General features: G+C 37.5%; 1 pseudogene; it reads right to left on the bottom strand.

The window, feature by feature from the left end:
- Position 1: 1 nt before the first annotated feature.
- On the bottom strand, positions 2-10,172 carry LOC113290835 (annotated as a pseudogene).
- Positions 10,173-26,187: the final 16,015 nt, after the last annotated feature.

Below are 26,187 nucleotides of genomic sequence, written 5' to 3'. Positions count from 1 at the left end.
GAAACATAAAAACAAAATAAATAACTTGGAAATTGTCTTCACGTGCAAACATGTCTACTATTTTACATTTAACCTAAGAAACCAAAACAGAGATATAAACACAAATTGCATATAATAATAAGAAAAATGGTTTCCAAATAAAAACTCAACAGTATCTAGATCTCTGCCTCTGGATATAATAAAAATTTGGGGTTTTGATTTTTGTCGTTGAAGATTCTCTTTTCTTCATCTCAAAGACAGAGTCACCTGGCAGGACAAAAATCCAATGTTGCCTTCCTCAGTTCTTCCCTTTTAGCAGCATTTCTTTTGTCTTGATGTTTCATTTCCCGGGAAAATCTCAGATTTATGTAGTTGTCTAGTTTCTATTTCCACAGAATGTTTTTACTTCCACCCAGTTTCTTCTTCATACACCCCTGCCAAATTTTTCTTACACTTCTTTCACACCCGGAAAATGAAAGGTCAAATTGCTTACAGTTCGCTTCAAATCACCACCTACAAAGCAGCTGAGCATAAACCAGAGAAAAGGTGGTTGCTCTAGTATTGCCCTTGTAGACAGTATTGCCTAAAGTGGTAACTGCAGGATGCAATCTTTCCTGATAGCAAACTAGTTGATGGACTCAACAGCCAAAGTGAAACTGCAGGATGCAATCTTTTCCGACAGCAACCTAGTTCATGGACTCAACAGCCAAAGTTGGTAAGCATAAAGAAACAATATTTTCATTTTCATTTTCATTTTATATAAGCAACTGTACAGCCATAATTCATAGGACTTTCCTGTTCAAATTTAGCTACACGAGGATGTTTACTCATCAACTCGAGCGCCCGTTCCTTAACGACCCCAGTCCCCATCCCATGAATAACAAAGAGTACCTCCATTGGCCTAGTTGCTGATAATGCCATGCTGAGTTCTCTCAAAGCTTCCTCAACTCTCATACCACGTAGGTCCACAGTGTTCTTCGACGTCTGTATTGCCGGTCCATAAGGTACCTCCCCATTTTGGTTGATTTTGATTGGAGCAGATTTTCTATGCAACTGTCCCTGCAAATTGCATTAGAATTCAAATGGATTATAATCTATGCAGCATATACTAATTTGAAGATAAGAGGTTTCTGCTTGGGTAATGGTACTTCGATATACCACCTTTTCCAGAGTATAGGGCCTTACAACCCTAACACTTGTAAATACACTTATAAAACAGCAACACTATATGTTCTACAATGGTAGTGCTAAAAAATACTGGTTACATAGTAAACCCTTTGGACAATGAGAGAAGTTAAAGTACGAACTAAGATACTAAAACTAGAAAATGAGAAGCCGGTGAGAACAGGAAGTTCATCAAGAACAATTTTAAAACTTACTAGTCTTTTCGGAAGTGCAACAGTAGCCGTTTCACTCTTATCAGATGGAAGAGCTCTTATATTGCTTTTTTTCACACGAATTCTAATTTTCCCATACTGCACTAAAGCCATCCCATCATGTCCGGGTGCCTCAATTATAGTAGCCAACTTATTTCCTAGTCCCTTTACATGGACTTGCTCTCCAACTTGAGGTACATAAGAAGTATCCTCAATTTCAGTGATTGAGTAATCCCCAGTGGGACGGTGAGCTTCAGCAATTGATGCAATTGCAGCTTCTGATTTGCGGATCATTGAGTTAAACTCATCAGGTTCGCCAGCACTTAGTTGGTTGTCGAAGTCCCTAACAACAGCTTCTATCTGAGACATAGCTGCTTTTAGCTCGTGCTGCGCTTTTTTTATTTCGTTTGCTTTTAGAGTTGCCTCACGCCTAACAAGATCTCGTGCTTCTTCTTGGATCTTCACCAATAAAGGAATAAAATAAAGATAAGAATTCACAAAGGGAGGGCGAAACTGATTGTAGGTACAGTTATAGACTTGTGAATCTAAAGTGACGAAATACTAGGGGTGTGGTCAACAGTTTTAAAGCATACCTCGTGATAAATTTTCATTACTTCTGAATGAAGAGATGCAGCTTTTGTGGCCTCGGCTTCCAATATATTTCTCTCTTCCGCCAATGACTGGTATAACAAACCTTTCCTTTTCTTCTGCTTGTCCGGCATTAATTTATCAACCCACAGTTTTAAAGGAATAAAATAAAGATAAGAATTCACAAAGGGAGGGCGAAACTGATTGTAGGTACAGTTATAGACTTGTGAATCTAAAGTGACGAAATACTAGGGGTGTGGTCAACAGTTTTAAAGCATACCTCGTGATAAATTTTCATTACTTCTGAATGAAGAGATGCAGCTTTTGTGGCCTCGGCTTCCAATATATTTCTCTCTTCCGCCAATGACTGGTATAACAAACCTTTCCTTTTCTTCTGCTTGTCCGGCATTAATTTATCAACCCATATATTTGCACGTTCAAGCACTTTCCGGTCAAAACCAATAGATTTAGCAATACTCAAGGCCTTGGAATTTCCAATGCTTCCCCAAAGTACACGATAAGTTGGTTTTAATGTCTCCAAACAAAACTCCATTGCAGCATTCTCAAACCGGGCATCCTTATCTTTTAGATTACTTAAGTCTGCATAATGTGTAGTCAATACAGCCAGATTCACTCGATCTTTGATATACATCAAGATGCTAGCAGAAAGAGCAACTCCTTCAGAAGGATCAGTGCCACAACCAATTTCATCAATAAGAACCAGTGATTCTTTTGAGGCCACTTCCAAAATATTACTGATACGTGAAATGTGTCCGCTAAAGGTGGAGAGGCTTTGTTCTAATGACTTCAATCCAAAAAAGAAGAGTTTCAGAATAATACCAAATTAGCCTCAGAAATCCAAAATATGTTATATATGTTCTCTTCCTCAAACAATATAATTTACTACCTGTTGATCTCCGATATCTGCAAGAACAAGATCAAACCAAGGAAGCTTCGGCTCGTTCCTAGCTGGCAAATACATTCCGGCCTTGGACATGAGAGACGCTAATCCCAGAGTCTTCATGGAAGCTGTTTTACCTCCAGACTGGGTCCTGAGATCACAACCACCTTCCTCGTACACCCAATCTTGATGTCTATTGGCACGGGGAAATTAGATGCTTCCGAAGAAGAACCTCTAAGAGAAGATTCAAGGAACACAGGATGCCGTATACCTTCGATATCTACTGAAAACGAATCACCTGTTTTATCTGATTCTCTCGTCTGGCCTAATATTGGGCAGACCCCATTTATCCATCGAGCATATGCTGCTCTAGCAGAAGCAAGATCTAATTCAAGAACTCTATCCAATAAATACATGATATCTGATTCTGATTCCGCTATTTCTAAAGTAAGAAAGCTCAATATGGCAAGCTCCTCATATCTCTCGGAATTTGAGAGACGCACTTCCATGTTGTTTAACTCCACTGCATCTCTGGGTTCCACAAAGTAAGTTGCTCCACTGCTACTAGTGTTCAAAACTAACCCCTCTGGAAGCATGGACTTGTAGGCTGCCCTAATACCGACACACATTCTTGATCTTCTCTTAGTAACCAAGGGACTATCAATAGCCCCAGCACGATAAATCATATTTGATACATCCTTCAACAAAGATTCCAGGTTGTCCATATTCCTCTTCCTTTCTGACCTAATGTTACCCAAATCTTCACTAGCTCGATCAAGGATCACTGACAGATTACAATCTATACAGTATTCAATTTTCTGCTCCAATTCATTCAGGAAATTACAGTTCTCAAGTATATTAAGAAGCAGAGAGTACCTGACAGAAAATCACACACTAACAATTCAAATTCCTATACCAAGAAAGAAGCAAATACCTCTTGGTTTAAGAAATAGCTAAGAATATATAAACTACTAGTCATTGCGAATCGAACCGAACAATGCATTTCACTACAAACTATTGCCAAGACATGATAACTGATCATTATAACAAGATTAAAATCTTAATCCATCCACTAATTCTACTGACAAAAAACCCATTGTGAATTGTTACATGAAAAAATGAAAAATAAATTCAAGAACCACCTAATACAAAACCTTCATTAAAATCCAATATATAAATTAAGTTGCCAAATACCTAATAGAAGAATCCTCATCGCATGAAACTATCTCCAACTGTCCCAATAGCTCTCTGGCAGAACGAAGAGTTCGTTTCACGGAACAAAGTTCACTGATAGTTCTCCGTTCACGTTCAACAGAAGACTTCACAATTTCCGTTATATATTCAATTCCAGAGAAATCCAATGTCTGAGGAAGAAGAACTGCAGCTGTTGTTTGATTCAATAGTTTTTGGCTCTCTTCTAAACTTTTACCAAAACGAATATCTCCTTTAAGAGCAACGGATTTACCCATACTTGTTGAAGTGAAAGTAGAAACTTCAGAACAAACAGATATCCATTCTAGAATTTTCTCTGATTCTTTCTGTAAATCCTCTGATATCTTCTTGACTCCAATTTTTGTGGTAGCATTCGAAGCTGAAATTTGAGTTTCTGAGAGTAATTTGACTCGAGTGGAAGAAATTTAATGATGGTTTGAAAGAAATGAAGCAATTGCAGTTTTCCATTAGCAAAATATGAAAATTAGGGTTTTGTCAGGGTTTGGTACGCATTTCGTGGATTTGAATTTCGCTCTGTTTAGTGTTTACTTTGTTTCTGATTTTTCTATCATTATCCGGTCCATTGGAGGGAAGAAAAGGAGTTGCCAATGCCACTATATCTTTACAGCGTGTGTGTACACCAACCAAAGTGTTACTACCGCAGAGGTAGGCGTGATGAATTGGGCGGAGCTTGTGAGCGATATGCCGTATCTTCCCTGAGGTACAACAATGTCAAACGTCCTCTTTGTTTGATTTGGTGTTGGGGAACTTTCAGGAGATGGCCCGCCTGAATGCCTGATGATAACGAGGGCTTAGATGCTATTCGTGTTGCAAATTTGTTGCCAACAGAACCCAGTGACAAGATGTTTATCGCTAGAACCTTCCGGGATGGTCTAAATTACACATTTATCAAGAATAACGGTAACTATTCTGTGAAGTAATTCAAGAATAACGGTAACTATTCACTTACACATTTATCTTTTGAAATCGGTAATATCTATAAGTTTCAACAATAACGCTTGAGAAGCCAGTTCTAAATTCTTTCTGGAGGCAATGAATTATGATACAGACCCAGATGTCAACTGCTCCTCATGCCCTAGTTTTATGCACACTTCCAGTACTACAATCATAATACTGGTTTACAAGTATTGGCCTATTGGTGTAATCCATATAGTGCTACAGAAATCTGTGAAATCTAGTTACTAATATGCATAGACACGGCAACATCATTTGGAGAAAGGAGGCATACTTAGCACACATTCCATCCATGCAAACTTCGGCCCACCTATTTGCATAACAAAACAAACAATACATCTCAATTACAATCTTGTTATTAAACACAAAGATAAATCCCAAAACCCACAATAGAAATGATTTACCAATTAAAGCGTTCTGACTCACCTAATGAAACTTTTATTTATTTTGCTAATATTGGAACACCACATGCAACAGGAGCATGTTGCCCTTCTTTATACACAAGGTTTCCTCTCACAAAAGTTGCCAAAACTTTTCCTGATAATCTTTTCCCCATATAAGCCGAGATACTCTATTCACAGAAGAAAAAGAAAAAAAGAAAAAGAAACACAAATTTATCAACAAAAAGAGGTTCGGTAAAGTAAGATAAGTATGATCTTTGAGATAAACAAGCAAAACCAAAGTAGTTCCATTTTAGTGTACAGGCGTGGGCTTTTGAAGCACTGTATATGTATTTTCAGAATCCAGATAAAATGAGAAAGATAAGATAGTGCCAAAGCTACTCCAAGAACCATATCAAATTCAAAGTTTAAGGAAAGCTTAGCAAGTACAAAATCATACTGGATTCTTATGGTATGCAGTATGGTTGTCATCGAGCTCAAATTCTGTATCTGGTTCCCACACGACAATGTCTGCATGATTTCCACTTACAATAGACCCCTGCATCGAACCCAGCTTAATAAGTTTGGGGTGATAAAACTGGTACAAAATATATGGCTTTCCACACAATTTTCAATTATATGGTGGTGAATTAGCATGCAAAAATCTTTTTATGTCACACAAAAAGAAGACATTGTCGAGGTTTGCAACAACAGTGTTGCATATTCATTTTTCTGGTGCAATTGTTCGAAAGCTTTTCTCTATGTTTTACATTGATCAATAAACCTAATCGACAATATTACCTTCAAGTCCTGGCCTGCAAGTTTAGCAGGTCGTTCACTCCACCATGAAGCTAGCTGATTCAAAGTGATTCCATATTTTCTCCCATACGACCATGTCACTGGAAGAACATACTGCATTCACTCCAACAGTAAAATAATTAGTATTATTAGTGACTGTACTAGTCGGACTTACCTAATCATAATTTATAAAGGGGATACCAGTCCTACTAAGTGCTGATACCATTTCATCGATCCAACGGCCAGGATCGGTGGGATCTTTTTGTCCTATATGAAAAGGTATTAACGCTTACTAGAACTGGTATCCCCTTTATAAATCATGTACCTTATAAAATTACATATGAAAGTTCATTGTGCAACAAATCCAATAAATGAAAATTATATGTATGTACTGCTTATTCCTTACCTGCAAAGATGATATGCCACCCCATGCTTTCAAAAAGTCACCTTCGTCGAAACGTTTCAGTTCAGGAACTGTTGGTGAGTGATCAGAACTTAACATGTCAATATGCCCTTCCTGAAATAACATCCATCAGTATTAGTAGGCTTTACTAAGTAAAAATTTTATCAGTTAACATATCCAACCGAAAAGTGTACCGTTAAAGCATCCCATAATCTTTCTCTGTTGGCCGAATCACGAATAGGAGGAGAACATTTCATACGGGTATCTCCATCTTGAATCTCTTCAGAAGAAAATGCTAAATAATGAGGGCAAGTTTCTACACTTAAGCTATCACCACTGCTTTTTGCCCCCTGCATTAAATTGTAGATTGAAGAAGAAAAATTAATGGCCACATCTAATACTATGGGATTAATGTCTTTTTACAGAGAGTAATAGTTTCGGATTAATGTCTTCTTTCTATAGGTGAATAGAATCAGGAGCTAAATTCTTAAGGGATGCGGCATATACCTTAATCATATCTAAAGAAGCTCTTGTATCTGAGAGATGAACAATGTGAACGTGAGACCCTTCTGAAGGACCTCCAGTCCTTGTGTCCTTTGTCACTGCTAATAGTTCCCTAATTGCTGCCGCTTCCCTGATCAGAAAAATAATAAATGCTTAATTAACTGAAGTCTGAAGATAAGTGCTGACAGTAAGGTAAAGTTGGAATACTATAATCCTTATACGCCCGAAGTTTGTTTAAATTAGAGTCACTTTTCTGAAAGATAATAGAGGATGGTGGTATAACCCTTGTTTGGTAAAACACGAGATAATAATAATAAACGGCATCTCTGTTAATGTGATGACTAGCTCGTTCAAGGGGGTAACTGAGCTACTTTACCTCTGACGTGAACCTAAATCCTTTTTATTCTTTTATTTGTATTGAGTATCTAGATGTTTGTCATAGTGAACTTTGAAATTTGAGCAGTATCTCACCATGATGGGGGCCTAGTTTTAAGATATGTGGAATAAGATCGAGCATCATTGATATCATCACTTGCTTCGGAATCACTTTCAGAATCCAGCTCAACCTCAGCATGTACAAGTAAAGGTCTTTTGTACTTTGCCAGAACATTCAATCCCTCCTACAGTTACAATTAAGTAAAGCATAAAACGAAGGGAAAGAAAAAAGATCAGTTCGATATACATCAAAAATTGAAAAGAAGAAAAAACGCAGGAAGTAATAGAATCAAGAATGGGTTTGATTATGATTATTAGGGGAAGAATACAACACCAACAAGTCACTTTAAGTTTAAGATACTGAAATTGAATCCGGTGTAAAAATGGTTTACCTTGATATGGCTTGCATTTGTCATGGGGAAGTCATTTATTCCTGATGGGCACATGAATGACTGCACACAAACAGCAACAGAGAAGAAAAAGAGATCAGTGACATATCTGGAGAAATTCTGAAACGAATATAAAAAAACAATTTTTTCAGAATCCAGCAAGTAATATGAAATGCAGGTTATCTATGAGCCTTATCATGCCAATATGAAATCTGTAATCTCTGTGCCAAAGGGAACAGCAATCTGAAATTACAGCCAAAGCATATGATTTAAGTTTAACAATGTCGATAACTCTTTAGCATAGTTACCTTTAAGCCGAGAACACCAGCCTTCAAAAGGCCCTCAAGAGCACTTTTATTAAATGCATTGTCGGGAACTAGACCACCCCAGAAACCTGCTTATACCAAATTAAAACTAGTTACCACTATTGCATGCCACGTATGATGCATAACTTTCAGTTTTGAAGAGCTTACCAACATCAACGTAAATTTTGTCTTCTGCAGCATCCACCTAATCCAATGAGACAGCAGAAAGTGAAAATATGACTTGATTCAAAATTGCCCAAAATAACAAGAAAAGTACATTAGAATCAATTTCAATTTCAAAGATGAGGAAAGCTCAGAAAAATACGGATTGGAAAATAGGAACAAAATGGTGATTAATTAGCTAAATTAAGCATCCAAACCTTGAGTTTTAGAGTTTCTTCGGACACGGTTGAGGGATAACTATTGAGAGGCATGTCAATCAAAGTTGTTACACCTCCTGTGCAAGCAAAAATCACAGTCAATTTTTATTCAGATTGAAAGTTAGTTAGGGTGAACAGAGAAGAGACACTGCATACATAAGAGTAACTTCTTAAGACTCTGTATTCCACGACATTAAAAATATTACTTAATCAGTTTCTGCCTCCATCATAAGGAATTATCCACAATCCAAGTTGGATTTTCAAAGCAAAATATGGGTAAAATGGCTCAACATTTACCAGCAGCAGCTGCTTTAGTCCCTGAAGAAAATCCTTCCCATTCAGTCCTTCCCGGCTCATCAATATGTGCATGCCTGCAATGGATAAATACTTTTAATCAGTATAAATCAATACATAAATCCGATTTTGTCCTTACAGTGAGAAGTTGAGTTGTTTTTGAAGGTACAACCATGCACCTCTTTCAGTGTCCTTTTTTTATTTAGAGATATGGTTCATTCATGAGACTTCCATCTAGAAAATACTCTCAGTGAAGTCATTAATTCAAACAAACAACAAGTCCTGGTGTATGAATTTATCATTTACAAGTGAAACATAACGGATTAGGTTTTTCATTCTCACACATCTATTAAGCCTGGCATGACAACGGCATCCCCATAATCGACCACATTGCTTTTGATTTTCCACTGTTGATTTTCTTTAACTACGGATATAATGTTCCCACCACTAACTTCAACTGTCAATTGCCAAAACAATGAATATTATTACTAATCTGAAAGAAGAAGAAGAAATTTAAATCTAAAATTAGTACTCTTTTCCGTATAAGATTGATTTCTTATTTTGGACTAACCTGCTCCAGAAATTACACCAGTCGGTGTAACTATGTTATTACTTAATATCCAGAACCGATCATGAGGGAGAAGACTACACTCACTGTTTGAGGGCTGCAAAACAACAGAAGATAACAAAATTTAGAACACAAACGCATATTATGTGAGCACTGTACACATGCATGAATCATGCAAACATAATAGATACATAGAAAAACATATCAAAATTCTAAAACACTTTATAAATATTTGAATTTTTACCAAAAAAAAAAAATTAACGGAATTTCAGAAAATTTTAAAATTAAACTAAGAAAAATAGAAATTAAAACAGATATAGTTTCACCAGATCAAAAGAAAAATATAAAAAATTGAATTGGGAACTAATAACAAAACAGACTCAAGATTGGGAGAAACCTTAGAAGAGGTTTTCATGTAGAAGAAGAATAAGAAAGATGCGAGAAGTGTTAGAAGAGGAAATACTCTCCATCCCAGCAGGAAGTCCATGTCTCCTGAAACTCACTCCCTCTCTCTATCTCTATCACACACACACTACTAGTACCCTCTCTGCTATGAGTGCTATCTATCTAGTACTCTCTATACATTGTGGAATCTCTCTTATCTCTCCCCTGTTTCTGATTTACCGGAATAAGCGGGGGAAATAACAAGCCAATAGGAATACGGCAGTCCCTAGTAAGTTACTGGGTGGGGGTTGAATTTCTTTATTTAACCACCTAAGGTCGGACGGTACTCCGCTGCACGTACACTCCAGTTTCCAGAATGTTCAGTCTCCGCACGATGTATTTGATGTATTACGGATCTAACGGTATTGAGTTAGGGTTTATGGTGTGCATGCGGAAATCATAATGTCTTTTCATTTCCAGCTCATGAAAAATTGTCTTTATATTAAAGTTGGAGTTGCAGGAATGAGATTCCCAATCAGATTCTTTCAACCAATTGGGTCTTTTTACCAGACCGGTTTGTTTATTTTGCGATTAAAGTATTTTGGGGGTATTTTCGTCTTTGTCGCTGTTGGAAATATTCTGAAAACGTCATATGAGCTGTGGCCTGTGAGCTGCGACTATGTGTAAGCATTGAGTAATTGCTAATGGCATTAGGCAGCCAACACGGAATGAGCCAATGAGGCCAATATGGGGTTCAGCCTCCCATGTAATTGGATTGGCTTCTTTGGGAACTGGGGATTCAGAAAGTTAAGCATTCCGATTGCGGTGGAAAGTTGGGGGAAATAACGCAATTTGTTTCTTGTTCATGAACTTCACGTGAATACAGACAGATTATGATGTACCGCACAAAGTGAATTAGGGCATGTACAGTAATATCTTTGGAAATTTTATAATTCATCTGATGGAAATCCCATGTAAGCCACGATCTGAAAATCTTTTATACTGGATCTTGAAAGAATAAAAAACGAAAGAGAAACTTAATGTGCGCCTAGTCAGATACATAGGATAAGGTAAATATTTCCATGCTTTCTGAACGTGACATGCATGATATGGGGTACGTGAGGTCTTAGACATGGTCACTTGGTGCATAAAATCTCTTTGCTTCGCACTTGACTCATATTAGTGATGATCCTGCAGTAAAAGAATGAAGTTACGTTTTTTTTTTTTGTCTTTTTTTTTTATCGGTAAATAGATTTATATTAGAAACGAAACACACACAGTCGAACCAAACTATTTAAGGGTCCTAGGAAAAATCAAGAAAAAGGACCTTAAAATTTTTTTGCCAATTATTAAAAATAAAATGATAACATAAGTAGAATAAGATAAAATTTTCAAATAGAAACTACAAAAAAATAGCAAATTTACTAAACATTTACGTTACTCGCATCCTCGATGCAAACTCATCAATTATAGCATCGTAATCAACGTTGTTCATCATATCTACCTCGATGGATAACATTTCTAAGTCATTCAATCTTTCTTGTGATATTGTTGACCGGAGATAAGACTTGGTCAACTTTAATTTTGAAAAACTTCTTTCTACAGAGGCAACTGAAACTAGAATTGTCAATAAAATCTTGTATGCGATTTCTGCATTTTGGTAGCAACCTTCCATATCTTTCAAGAAATTCAACACTTTAATTTCCCTTTCAGTTTCTTCCGGCAATTTTTGGAACTTTTATTTCGGCATACAAGTCATGTCCATCAATATCAGAACCCACGCCATGCTTCAGATAATTTTGAAGCTTGATACAAGATGTCTTTAAAGTGTTATTCATCAAGAGAATATAACTTCTTTACATGAAACAAGAACCCGAAAATTTCGTCGAACTCTTGGAATTTTTCGAACCTACTTGTCGGTGAGGATTTAGCTTGGTCCATTATATAATTAAAATAGTTAACTTCAAATGATTGTTTACCTGATAATAGTGCTTCTTCTTCGATCACAATCTCGTCAAAATGTCTTTTTCTTTCTGATGATCAGTGACTCCTAGAAAGTAGGTTATATTCCAATTGTTGCTGCCAAATCGGTAGCCTCTTCTAATAACTCTTTAAATCCAGTATCCCTGCACTTTTCAAAAAAAGAAAGAAGATCTTTTACTCAAGTCCATGGCAACAACAATATGCATATCCTCTTTTTGTAACGATTTGCTGATTGAGTTAACTGCAAGCAGAAAACGATGCCAAATAACCATCCCATATATAAATTCAAAATTATCTGTCTCGCGTGTCAATAAGGGATCACCTTCTGGCCTTGTTTTCACACTGAAATCAATGGATTCCGACAATTCTAGCAAAGCCTCCCATATTTCAAGAAGTTGTAATCGTATTGCTCTTACACTCTCTATGTCGGCTTCCTATGTCGCCTAAGCATTAGGTACGGGCCTGGTAACATATAAAAAAAGTGTTGTACGAAACCCAAGTACAAGTTACAAACCCATTAATGGCATTTCAAAGTAAAGTCCAAAATGGAAAACATGTTACAAAAGACCAAATCGGATAAAAGCCTAGCCAAAAGTCATACCTTAAGAAAACTCGGAAAGACCAAACTCAAACAAATACTAATTAGAAACACCGTGAAAAACCCAAATATTCCATGGATATAAGTCCATAAGTAAACCCGGTTAAGAAGCCCACGAGAGAGAAACCGTAACAAACATTTAGATCTCAAAATTTTCAATTACAGTTTGCTATCAATTTCACCTCCTCCACTGTTGTTGCTGCCGCTTTTGTCGATCATCGCCACTTGCTTCAAAACCGTCTTAACTTTCACCTCTACTACTACAATCACCACCAGAAAAGTCCATATACTAATGGAAACCAGCATTGATATCTGTAAAATGAATACCACAATGACTAAATATTTTGATTTTTGATGGCCAAACATTTAATTGATCTACACCATTTTTACTACTGCATGGATCCCTCGTGAGAACATTAACTGTAGATATCATTTAACTTCCCTACATGTGTAACCATCCAAATGGGCGTGAGCAAGTTAACTCAATGCTCCCAACGACGCTTAGGTGCCTGAGAAGTAGGGGATCTCTCCTCTAATTGCTTTATCTCATCACGAGGAAGTCGAAATCAATAATGGAGATGAAGGACTAGGCCATATCCTAGGGACATGGATGTTGTCAGTAAGTCAGAGACATCTAAGGAGTCCACTCAGCATTAAATGCAAAGATTATCTATCAAGGCGCGTGGTCTCCAAGCACATGGAATAAAGGTGGCATAGTCTAACTGGGGAAGGTCCATGGTCGGCGAAAGTACATTATGTACAGAGGTGTCGCAGATCTCGAGGGACCAGAAGATAACATGGAGCAAGCCAATGTGGCATGGTCTGACTTGGGAAGGTCTGCGGTCGATGAAGGTACTAATATGTACGGAGGAGTATCAGATATCGATAAACCTGAAGATGTCAAAGATGTCCCTAATGAGGAAGGCACTATAAATTCTGAGCTTCACTTCCAAAGAAGGAGTACACAATTCCTGAGATAGATGTAGAGAGAGCTTATACTTATTGAATGCAAGGAGTTAGAGTTCAATTTCTTAACTTCTAATTCTATTTAATACCTTTGAGAGCATTGAATACCTTGTAACCTCACTCAAAACTTAATAAACTCAACTACTCATTATCCCGTGGACGTAGACGATTCTTGAACCACATAAATCTCTTGTGTTCATGGTAATTTAGTTGTACGTACTTTCATATCATATTTATCATTATTGCAACTTAATTCTTGAATACATTTTATTTACTAAGCAATATGAGTTCAATTGAGGTATATTTACTACTTAGTATATGATCCCCTGAGCTGTACATATTACGTAGACTAAAGAAAAATTATTAGTCACCGTTTGGCGTTATAAATGGGCTTCGCAACTTGAGTTTTCAGTATTTAATCACTTCACTTTATTAGAAATCTTCTTTAAAAATTCAGATCTAAGTTCAAGAATGGTGGATCTCACTTTCTAATGACAAGTTCATCATTCCTTTCCCAAGCTTTTAGAGTTTTAAATCTCAAGATGCTCGTAAAACCATAGATCTATAAAAAACTTTGAAAACTTTTTCACAAAAGCATAAATATTCATTTTATCGGGTATCCTCTGGATCTGAGTATCTCTGACTACTAGGGAATTTCAGTGAAAAGTAAAGAAGATTAAACCTTTGACTCATTTATGTACCAAGAGTCTTTATTAAAACTGACATGTTTTATTTTAATACCATTACCGACATATTTTGTTGCCTTTTTAACCTGGGGGTTATTTAAGAACTAAGTTCTAACTATTGGACAGCTCCATTAAAATTGACCTCAGAAAAACAATTCACATATGCCTTTGTGAATATGGCATTAACTGATGTTTTTAACGAATGTGCTTACAAAACATACCCTACCAATTTACTCTCTGATTTCATGACCAAAACGAAGGTACGAAGAAGCTAAGTGATGTGTCGTCCAGCTCGAGACCTGCCCTCACACAGGAAAAATCTCAAACCCTGACACAAATGAACTAGATGAATGAAGCCGAGGATGTTCAAAGCGAAGCATCAAGAAGGTTAGCGGGAGACCGACCACCTGTTCGTGTCGAAGGAACGGAGCAAACATTAGGAGCAAAACCACCTTGTGGAATACCGCTGCATGAACCAGCTTATGTTACTCGTCCTCTTGTTCGCAACAAAGGGCGGAATTTTGCCTTGGCACATCCCTTAAGAGGGATAGGAAATCTCACACCTCTACCTGTGGATCCGGACTCTCCCATCATATATGACAAGGTTGATGATCCTCAGAACCCAGCAAATATGACGCCACAAGGAGAGAAACCTCTAAAAAAGATCAAATGATAGCTCAAGTAATGGCTCTGTTGGAATAAAAAAAAATGAGCATGATGATGAAATGCATGCCGTGGATCAGGAAAATCAAAACCTTAAGGATCTTCTAGATGGTCAGATCGAAGGTTCCCATGCTAACCCACTTCAAGAAAGAGATAACCAAGAATCCATCTCAAGAAACCACAGAAGGACCCTCCACAACCTAAGGTTTAATCCGACAAGAGAAAAGAGGGGCGTCGGGCGTGACCCTCGGGAAAAAGAATTCAGATACAAGCCCAGTCAATTTATTATTTGGAGACACTCTCAAGGGGTACCAACAGAGTAGAGCTGGTAATGGAGCAAATGGAGAAGATGCAGAAAGAAATTCAACGTTTAAAGACGGGATGCGCAGGGGAGCGATTAGAAGAAGTCCTGAAGGAGGCCACCACATATTCGTTGACGACATACCTTATGAGAAAACCAATCCCTCTGAAATGTCAAGTACCTACGTTTCAAACGTACAATGGCACTACGGACCCGGATGCGCACCTAAGGTACTACAATCGTGTCCAAGCCCATTGGGAAACGAATGAGGTGGTGTTATGCATGTACTTTCCTGTGAGCTTAGCAGGATCCTCACTGACGTGGTACGACAACTTACCATCCAACTCCATAGACTCATTCGAGCAGCTATCAACTATGTTCTTGGAAACTTACATGTATACAAGGTAGTCAATATCGTTTGCATAGACCGATATTACGGGTTTTTAACGTGTATCGGAAAAAACCTTTAGGATATATAAAGTATCAACGATACAAGGATTGAACGATAAAATGCTCATATCTTCCGATACAAACCGATATATCGGGTTCATCTATACACTGACAATCTCGATAAGGGTAATTTGGTAAAATAAATTGTTTAGATCTCAAAAATTGTAGATATAGCCCTTCCTCCTAATCATCTTCTTCTTTTGTATCCTTGAAAACTCAATCCGATTCATTAAAGAAATTTCTAACTATTTCATTTTTCCTAATAAGTTTTTTATCCTAATGGGAAGATTACGTGTTTTGTACTCTTTAATCTCCAAGAATCCATTATCTATGCATGAGAACCTTTCTAACTGTGAATCATGTGGGTCTATATCAACTGATAAGGTATAATTTAAGTGTAAGAAGTAATTTACAGCAGCAAGCTATTCCAATGCGGGCTATAATTAGCTGAAACAATGGTGACAATTAAGGGCAAATTACTGGGAATAGATAATGAGATGGAATTGAATTTGTACTGTGAAGCTTTTGATCTTGAGAATCAATGCATCATATGGCACCAATTTTTTTATATTGAAACATTATATCTATTTAAAATTTTAGTCTCAATGATGTATCACCGAAAAAAACCGATATAATATTTTGTATAGGTGTAACAGACCCGACCGATACGATACCGATACACGATATTAACTACTTTTTTCATGTACAACAAAGTTACAAAGGCTGGGTTGGATAGGCTATTCGCTTTAGCTTTCGGAGAAAGGGAAACACTAACGCAATATAGAGAGAGGTGGCAACATGTCTTCCAAGCAATCGGGAAAGGCAATCCAGAAATCAGCATCAACTGTTACAAGTATGGCCTCGACAGAACATCAACCATCTTTGTAGAAGTCCACAACATGACCTAGAATCTGAAGGGGAGCTTCGCGTCATTCAAGATCGTTTCATCAGACGTGAAGAGATCTAAAAAAGATGATCTAAGGGAGCATGCGAAAGGAGGTGCCACACCACAAAGAACCAATTTGATGGAACAAATTCTATAATCAACCAAGAGGCAAATTTAAGGTGGGAGCAGACCAGATTCCAGGGGAAAAATATCAAAGTTCGGAGATGGACATGGAAAGCGAAGGGGAAGAGAGAACTTCTTAGAAAAAGTCTTCACAAATCTCAACACACCAGTGACTCAAATCCCGAGGCAATAAGGAACAAAGCTCGACTTTCCTTACCCCAGCACTAGAGGCAAGCAATCGGAGAAAAAAAAAGACTCGAAAGAATACTGATGTTAGAGCATTGCTCGGTCGAACTCGCATGCGTTGCTATCTCAAGCATGTTTGTCAATGCTAGTGATCAAAGCTATAAGTCTTGATTTCTAGTCTATTATAGCTAAGTGTCGTACTAGGATAGAATGTGTAGTTAAACTCAAGGACTTCATGGAGATTCATCATACAAGTAGAAGAACTACTCAAGGAACCGGTGGAACTTCTCGAAAAAAAGGTATGTGAAGACTTGAACTTATCTATCACTCAAAAGTCTATCTACTCTATCTCCTACTCTTTGAGACAGGTATATAGACTTTGATTATACACATCTGGTATTTCGAGCCGAGTATACCTCGCCTATCTATATCTCGAAATATGAGTTGGTAAGCTTTTCTCTTTAACCAAGTTTATATTTACCATGTGACGAAAGTCATGATATTTTCAATCATCTTGAAAATTGCTTTGACGATAAATGGTGTAACAACTATATAACGTCCTCTAAGAATGTTTCAATGATTGAAATAAGAGTTTAGATTACATTACCAATGGTGGACATAAGCATTGTTGTGGAAACACATTTATGTATAATTCCTATTCCTTGAACCAAAGTTTGCGAACTTTATTGATCAAGAGAACCGGAAGAATGGGGTGAGCCAAGTCCGCGAACTCAGTCCGCGAACTGCCGAAGTTCTCAAACCCGAGAATTTCTGCTGGAGTTGACAAACTACTTGCGTGAAACTAAGTCTGCGAACTCAGTCCACGAACCCAGTCCGCGAACCGGCAAAGTTCTCATACCCGAGAATTTCTGCTGGAGTTTGTAAACTCTACCCGGTAACTTAAGTCCGCGAACCTAGTCTGGGAACTTGAGAAGGTTATATATCTGAAGATGATTCTAAACTTAGACTTAAAAAAGACTAAGGAATGCAGTTTGCAAACCGTGGCTATAAAATTTCATGAACCGATTCAAGCGAATCAAATCATCTTTGCTTCAATTGTGTCTTGTGTAGTACATGAGATTTTCTTGAAATTGAACAACTCTCTAACTAGTTCATTTAAATTCATTTGAACTAGTTATGGTGAAGAAGAACGTGGTTGATATGGAATTCTCATATGGCTAACCTTTTGGTTAACTATTGTTGAACCAACAAGTGCATATGTTTGGGTACGGTTAACAAACCTAGAAGCGTGCATTGTCAAGCGTGTGTAACAAGCTAAGTTTTCGATCTAACGGTTGAGAAATATTAGCTTCAATCTAAATCAGGTTTTCATCGAACGGTGGATATTGATTTCTTTGTTACCAAGTTAACCTTACGTGTGATACTAGTTTGTTTGCTAGAGTCGATTGTCCTTTAATTATTATAAAACCAGGTTAACGACTTAAAGACTTCACTGGGATTGTGAAGCCAGACCGATACTACTTTTATCGTAGTTGTGTGATCTGATCTTGCATCTTCTATCGTACGAGTACAATCAGATTGATTGGCTTGAGATTGATATCTCTTATAGGCAAGATTTAAAAAGTAATCACAAACACCTTCGTCTCATTGTCTGTGATTCCGCAACATCTTGTTTCGCTACCATACGATTAAGATTGTTGTGAGGTGATTGATAACTCTAGGCTGTTCTTCGGGAATATAAGACCGGATTATCAATTGGTTCATGTTCACCTTGATTTATCAAAAGATGGAACAAAAACCTTTAGGGTTTATATGTGGGAGACAGATTGATCCTTTGATAGACTTGTCTGTGCGAGACAGATTTGTTTATTGCCAGGTCTTCGACTTTGGGTCGTAGCAACTCTTAGTTGTGGGTGAGATAAGCTAAGGGAATCAAATGCGCAGTATCCTGCTGGGATCAGAGGTTTATGGAGTACAACTGTACCTTGGATCAGTGGGAGACTGATTGGGGTTCAACTACAGTCCAGTCCGAAGTTAGCTTGGAGTAGGCTAGTGTCTGTAGCGGCTTAATACAATGTGTGTTCAATCTGGACTAAGTCCCGGGGTTTTTTCTGCATCTGCGGTTCCTCGTTAACAAAATTCTGGTGTCTGTGTTATTTCTATTTCCGCATTATATTGTTTATCTTTATAATTGAAATAATACAGGTTGTGCGTTGAAGATCAATCAATTAGAATATTCAACCTTTGGTTGTTGATTTACATTGATTGACACTTGGATATTGGTCTTTGGTACCATCCAAGTTATTCCTTGTATTTGATTAGGACTCGCAGATTTTGCTTGAATAAATCAAAACAATAGAGAGATATTAACTCCTCGATATACTTCTATCTAGATTGAGTCTGACTGTCTAGTTGATTCTCTAGAAAGTATATTGGAGTTAGTCCATACAGATTGCTAAGCGAAATATTGGGTGGTGTTGTTAGACCCCCGCTTTTTCAACTGCGAGTATCACCAGTACTATGGACATACCACCGACAACTGCAAACACCTAAGGCACACCAGTCAACGGCTCATTGATGCAGGAAAACTAATGGAGTATGTTCAGATACCAACCGCTGGTGCGGAGGCAGCACCACAAAAAAGGGTCCAATTCCCGGAGGATAGCAAATACCTGAAAAAGATCACCTATTTGGATAACACGCCTGCCTTATTACCCGAAGATATCTTCGAGTTATCCCGCAACCAGAGTATTAGAGCATTGCCCGGTCGAACTCACAAATGTTTCTATATCAAGCTTGTTGTCAAATTTAGTTGTCAAAATTATATCTTGATTTCTAGTTTACAATTAGTTAAGTCTCGGTATAGGATAGAGGTAGTTGAGAAACGAGCCAGTCATCATTTGCGTTCTACAATTTGAAGGTGAATATCAACCGAAGCTTCTGGAGAACTTCATCAACAAAAGGTAAGTAAAGACTGGACCACCTATTTCTCAAGTTATATTCACCTTTCTATCATTGGGACGATTGTTTCATAACTAATTAGACTAGCATGCATAGACAAGAATTTTGAGTCGAGAAATAATTATTTAGTTTACGAATTTCTCGAAATATAATGACTAAGCTTAATGAACATTTGTTCATACTTGATCAAATTTCGGTGGAGAACAATTTATTATTCTGAACCAAATCATAATTCAAGCTTATCATTCGAAAATAGTATGGAACAGTGATATGTGTCATTGATGATATTCAAGAATATTTCGAATTGATTTAGAGAAATATAGAATTACTATATTTGGAATACAAGACAGTGTTATCAGTCTTACAAAAATATTATATGTCTGAAGTTGTAATACATGTACTTGTATATGTAGTGGAGTAGCTATAAATCGATTTTCAGATTTGTGTGATAAGGATATTCGTATTCATATCATGGAAAATCTAATTGTTTCGTGATCCGGATAGGTACGTATATTCGTATACAAACCATTTTGGAACTGTGGTAAGAAAACCGGGTTAAAGGATCAAACCGGTATGCGAGCCAATACAATTCTACGTTATAGAACCAGTTTAGTACCCAAACCTGGTACACAAACTGAATCGTTCTGTGAATTTCAGAACCGAGAAAGGTCTTAAGTTTGCAAACCGGTACGTGAACTAAAAAGTTCTGTAGACTCCGGAACTTTGATTTGGTTCAAAGTTTGCAAACCGGCACGTGAACTGAAAAGTTCTGTATAGTATGGAAATCGCTAATTGAATAAGTTTGCAAACCGATACATGAACTGAAAAGTTCTGTAGACTCCGGAACTCGGTAATTGCATATGGATTTTCAAACTGGTCCGCATACTGTGACTCATCCGACTCACGAACGATTCAAGTATTTGTACCTTATACATTTACAAACTATGTCGATTCTGATTCAATTGCGATTAAATTATTTCTATGAAGTAATTTGCATTTGATAAATTCTCTAATTAACACTAGACTCATTTGATCACATAATTGTGACTCAAGATTAATGTCTTAATGAACACGAAAATGATTGTTAAGGTTTTAAGTTCAAACTGGCTAGTTCGGCTAACCATGTTGAACATAGTCTTTATACACGGTTCAGTTACGGTTTACCTAACCAGAGTATATATTTGTATCTTGTATATGTGAACAAGATTCAAAGCTTTCATCTAACGGTGGATATTGTTTGCTTGGTTCCAAAGCTATCTTAGCTTAAACCTAAAGCAACCCAGACTTTGAAGTCTGTATAAGGGGAACTCTTGACAACTGGGATTTTTGAATCTCGACACTACCTTTTGGTGTGTCCTATCCTAGTTATATCTAGAATCGTCCTCTCCGGAAACCCGTTTATTTTAGCGATATTGGGATTCGTGAATCCAGTATTAGTTATCTTTTATCTTGATAACTCAAGCATCCTGATCTTGATTATTTGTTAAGCCTTGCTCCAACGATCAAGATAGATAGTTTTCAACAAAGTCTCTTAGTCTCATACTTTGTTGATTCCGCAAGTTATATACTTGTGAGGTGAATAATAATATAGGCTGCACTTCAGGTTTCATAAGTACAGATTTTGAGGATAGCCAAACTGTTGTCAAGTTGCTATCGATTTCCATCACCTTGATTTATCTTTTGATCTCATCATCCGTTTAGATCTTAAATCAGGAAATCAATCACAGGCTTAATCCGTGGGAGGCAAATTTGGTTTAAATTCTTCAATTGAGCTGAAGCGACTCTTAGTTGGTGTGAGACCGTCTAAGGGAATCAATTGCACAGAGTCCTGCTAGGATTAAAGAGGCGAAAGGAGCGCGACTATACATGAATCAGTGAGAGACTGAGTTCGGACTCAACTATATTCCATAGCAAAGTTAAATGATAGTAGGCTAGTGTTTGTAGCGACTTAATACAGTTTGGTGTTCAATCTGGACTAGGTCCCGGGGTTTTCTGCATTTGCGGTTTCCTCGTTAACAAAATTTCTGATATCTATGTTATTTCTTTTTCCGCATTATATTATTATCTTTATAATTGAAATATCACAGGTTGTGCGTTGATCAATGATAGTAGATAGGTCTGACCTTATTTGTTGGATAATACTTGATTGATCCTTGGACATTGGTCTTTGGTACCGTCTAAAAACTCTCTTTGTAGTTAGGTTCAGTCCGAAAACGGAACGGAGGTCTCTCCGGCAAAAATAGCCAGAACCCCAGCTGGCCCAGTCCCCGAAGCTTCCGCCGAATAGAAATTAAAGAAGATCACTCCTATACAACCTTCAACACCAACCTTCACACCAGTAGAGCCAACAAAAAAGGTCAACATAGGATCCGAAGCAGAACCAAAGCTATTAAGCATTGGTACATTAATATAAGAGGAAGATGAACTGAATCTATAACAGCTACTCAAGGAATACGTGGATATCTTCGCATGGTCTATGGAAGATATGTCAGGAATTGATCCTGGGTGGCCTCCCATCACCTTCGCATAAAACCAGAAACAACACCCTTCAAGCAACGCATAAGGAAAGTTGCAGATGTCTACCACGATGCGGTAGTAAAGGAGCTGCAGAAAATTTTAAAAGCAGGATTCGTCAAGGAAGTGAAGTACCCTACTTGGGTGGATAACATGGTCATAGTACCCCAAAAAAATTGATGGGTACGTATCTGCATCGACTTCAACAATCTGAACAATGTCCCTAGGATAGCTATCCATTACCCATCATCGACCAACTTGTCAACGCTACTTAATGGCATGAGCGGCTATCTTCCATGGATGACTACTCCGTCTATAACCAAATTGCGTTAGCAGAGGAAGATCATGAGCACACTGCGTTCTTCACCCCATGCGGCCTTTATTGCTACACCAGAATGCCATTTGGGTTAAAGAACGTGGGGGAAACATACTAACGACTAGTCGACAAAATATTCAAGCAATGGGTAAAATCTTAGAGGTTTAGATAGACGACATGCTCGTAAAAAGCAAACAAGCAAAGAACCACCTATCAGATCTGTGGGAAATTTTTTAAACAATAACAAGTTGTCATATGAAAGTCAAACTTGAGAAATTCACATTCGGGGTAACCTCTCGAAAGTTCTTAAGGTACCTGGTAACTAAGAGAGGGATAAAAGTGGATCCAGAGAAGGTCGTAGCAGCAATGGAGATGCCTTCTCCGACAACTTTGAAAGGAGCACAAAAGGTAAAAGGGATATTAACTTCCATGGGAAAATCCATTTCAAGATCATCCAGCAAATGCAATGCTTTCTTCGACATACTTAGAGAGTTGATTCCCGTGAACTACGGAATGCGAACATTCCTTCCAGAAAATCAAAGAGTACCTTTCCTTTGTACCCATCATACAAAAACCGTAGCCAGGGGAGATATTGACCTTATATCTTGCAGCAACCAACAAAATTGTAAGTGCAGTCTTATTACGGACTCATGAGCAGGAGGAAAAACCCATCTACTACATAAGTAAATCTCTCGGCTAAGCTAAACGCCATACTAAGGTGGAGTGATGTGGTTGTAAAAAGTGATAATAATAGATTTGTTTCCTAGACTTGTGAAGGATGATCTTTAGACTTAAATTCTAAAACTAAAATAGAAAACTCACTAAAAAATATAGCAAACTCGGACAAAGATGATATCAATATTAAAAGAACACTGAGGCCAAGATTCAATTATTTTCCGAGTTCAAAGTGGTTGAATCTATTTATGCAATTTTTGCGTTTAATTTGATTCTAAAAGTTTTGCAACATGTAAATTTTCAAAATAACAAGTGTAAATCCAAAGCACAGAACATCAAAAACCTAGGGTTAAGTATTCTCTATCAAAAGAAATTACAACTGATTAACAAAAATTATTCAATCAAGGCAAATAATCATAAAAATAATTGCAATAATTAAATCAATAAGAATATACCACTTTTTGTTGAAAAGATAGCTTCCTCTGTCGCCTCAGCAATGGGGTTTAGCTCATCATATTAATCACTTGCTCAAAATACATGTTTATCGCTCAAAAGTTGATTAAAACGAAGAAAATATATAAAGCAGTGTGTTTATAGCTGATATAATTGTTACATAACGCATTGTTACAAAATGCACGGTTATAGACAAACCTCGCAAAAATAATTGTTGCAAAACTGTTGGAAGTTTGAAAGAAAAGGTGACGGTTCTGGTCTTCTTCTTCCTCTCTACTGCAGCTTAGCTTTTCTTATTCTCTGAAAATTTTCTCTCTTCTCTGTTGTGTTCCTAAGCTCTCTGCAATTACCCCAAAGCATACATGATACCCTTTGTGACTCCTAGCAACCCTTTTATAGCCAGCAGGGTCTAAAATATCTCGAGAAATCCTCTTCTTTTCTTCGCTTCCACGGTGCTGGATTTTCTCTTCCAAATCTTGTTTGCTCCTCCTGCAAGTTAAATCTAACGTCCCAGACATTCTCAAGGATGGTATGGAACCGAACAGATACCACTCTTCCCTAATCACTCTTCCCTAATATCCATCCGAAAATTTCCAAATATTCAACCAAAATCTCTCCAAGCCCCTGTTTTGTCTAAACTCGACGGAAACTCCATTTTTTTGAATCTAAGTGGCATAACTTTCCTATTTTATCAAAACATGCGTATCCCAAACCAAATCCAATAAGGAATCACCATACATATGGACCAAATCTTCTCTAGCAAATCCCATCGGTGTTCTTCCCTGTTTTGCTCCTACATGATTATTAAGCCCAATCTGATTGATCGAAACACACACAACAACCCTGTTATTCTCTAACAGGTCCATTCCAATAAAAATCTGTTGTTGAATCTATCTAAATCTCCCTTAAATCTCGAACTCTAATCTTCTAGTGAAAGGTCAGATTTGCTCACCAAAAATTAAATTCAAAGCGTGAAGAAGAAGAGGATCCCCCTATCCTGAGTAGGGGTGCCGATAGCAGTTATCTTGGGGTGCCCCTTATCCAAAATGTGGGTGCCAATGACAAATCTTCCAGGTGCCTTTTAACAACTTTTCGAGTCGATTATTCCAAAAATGTTTATTGGCCAAAAATACCTGCACACATAAAACACCATAATAAATACAAAAATGAGCATTATCAATATATAGAATCGAGACAAATCAGACACAAAAATGTGTCTATCAAATACCCCCAAACTTAGTATTTGCTAGTCCTCAAGCAAATATAATATAGAAAATAAAATCCTAACTCACTGTCGTAGGCATCGCGATTGCATATAGCGTGTTCAACAAGCCTTTTAACCCCTAGGTGTCCCTAGTGGCCGAGTTATAGTCTCAAGAGGGTTTACAAGAGGTGTACCCGCAATACCTTTACTTCAGACCCTAGCTACCTATGCAGAACCTTGGAAGGAACATAAAGAACCTCCTTGGTTGGCATGCTCTCATTGATTGCAGGAGGAAGTACCCTGATTCGAGTGACAGATCTCTAATCAGGTAGTCACACTATGGACATCAATATCTGGAGTCAACAAATCACAGTCACATGTGAATGGATTAAGAAGATGGATATGGAAATAAGAGATGGTTCTCAATGATGTTGACCACCTTCTCACCATCACTTGTAGGAAAAGGCTCTAAAAAGGGTTTCAATATCTGACCGTTAACCTTTGAAGAACTAGTACCATCTGGTGTCTCAATATCAACAACGCCATGAGGAAAAACAGTGCATACCACAAAAGGATCGGTCCACCAAGAGTGCAACTTCCCGGGAAATAGATGCAACGAGTGTCATACAGAAGAACTTTTTGACCTAGAGAAAATTGACTTTCGTAAAATATTCTCATCATGCACAAGTTTAATTTTTTTCTGATACTCCTTAGCACTATCGTATGCATCTCTACAGATCTCTTCCAACTCATTGAGCTGGAGATTTCTATGAGCTCCTTCCTTGTCAAGTGAAAAGTTTAGCTTCTTAATATCCCCATAGGATCTACTCAACATGCAGGTGTCATGCCTTGCCAAATACTAAACAATAAGGTGACATTCTAATGGGTGACTTAAACGCAGTACGATAAACCCATAAGGCATCAGTAATCCTCGACGACCAGTTCTTCCTATTGGGATTATCTGTTTTCTCTAAAATGCTCTTAATTTCCCTATTGGAACCTCTACCTGACCACTAGTGTATGGGTGATATGGGGTAGCTACTTTGTGGGTGATACCATATTGTTTCATTAAAAGAGAAAACGATTTATTACAAAAGTATGAACCTCTATAAGTATAATTATAGCTTGCGGTGTACCAAAACGTGTAAGTATATTCTCTTTTAAAAACTGGACTACAACCTTATGGTTATTTGTTTTACACAGAACCACCTCAACCCACTTATACACATAGTCTACAACGACAAGTATGTAAAGATAACCCAAAGAATTAGGAAATGGACCCATAAAATCAATGCCCCATATATCAAAGACCCCAGTCACTAAAATAGGGTTCAAAGGAATCATATTTCTACGGGAAATGGTTTCTAACTTCTGACAACGCTCACAAGAA

The sequence above is a fragment of the Papaver somniferum genome, chromosome 6 (genome assembly GCF_003573695.1).
Source record: "Papaver somniferum cultivar HN1 chromosome 6, ASM357369v1, whole genome shotgun sequence".
Lineage (NCBI taxonomy): Eukaryota > Viridiplantae > Streptophyta > Magnoliopsida > Ranunculales > Papaveraceae > Papaver > Papaver somniferum.
The sequence above is the reverse complement of the archived record's forward strand: the minus strand, read 5'-3'. Positions and strand labels throughout refer to the sequence as shown.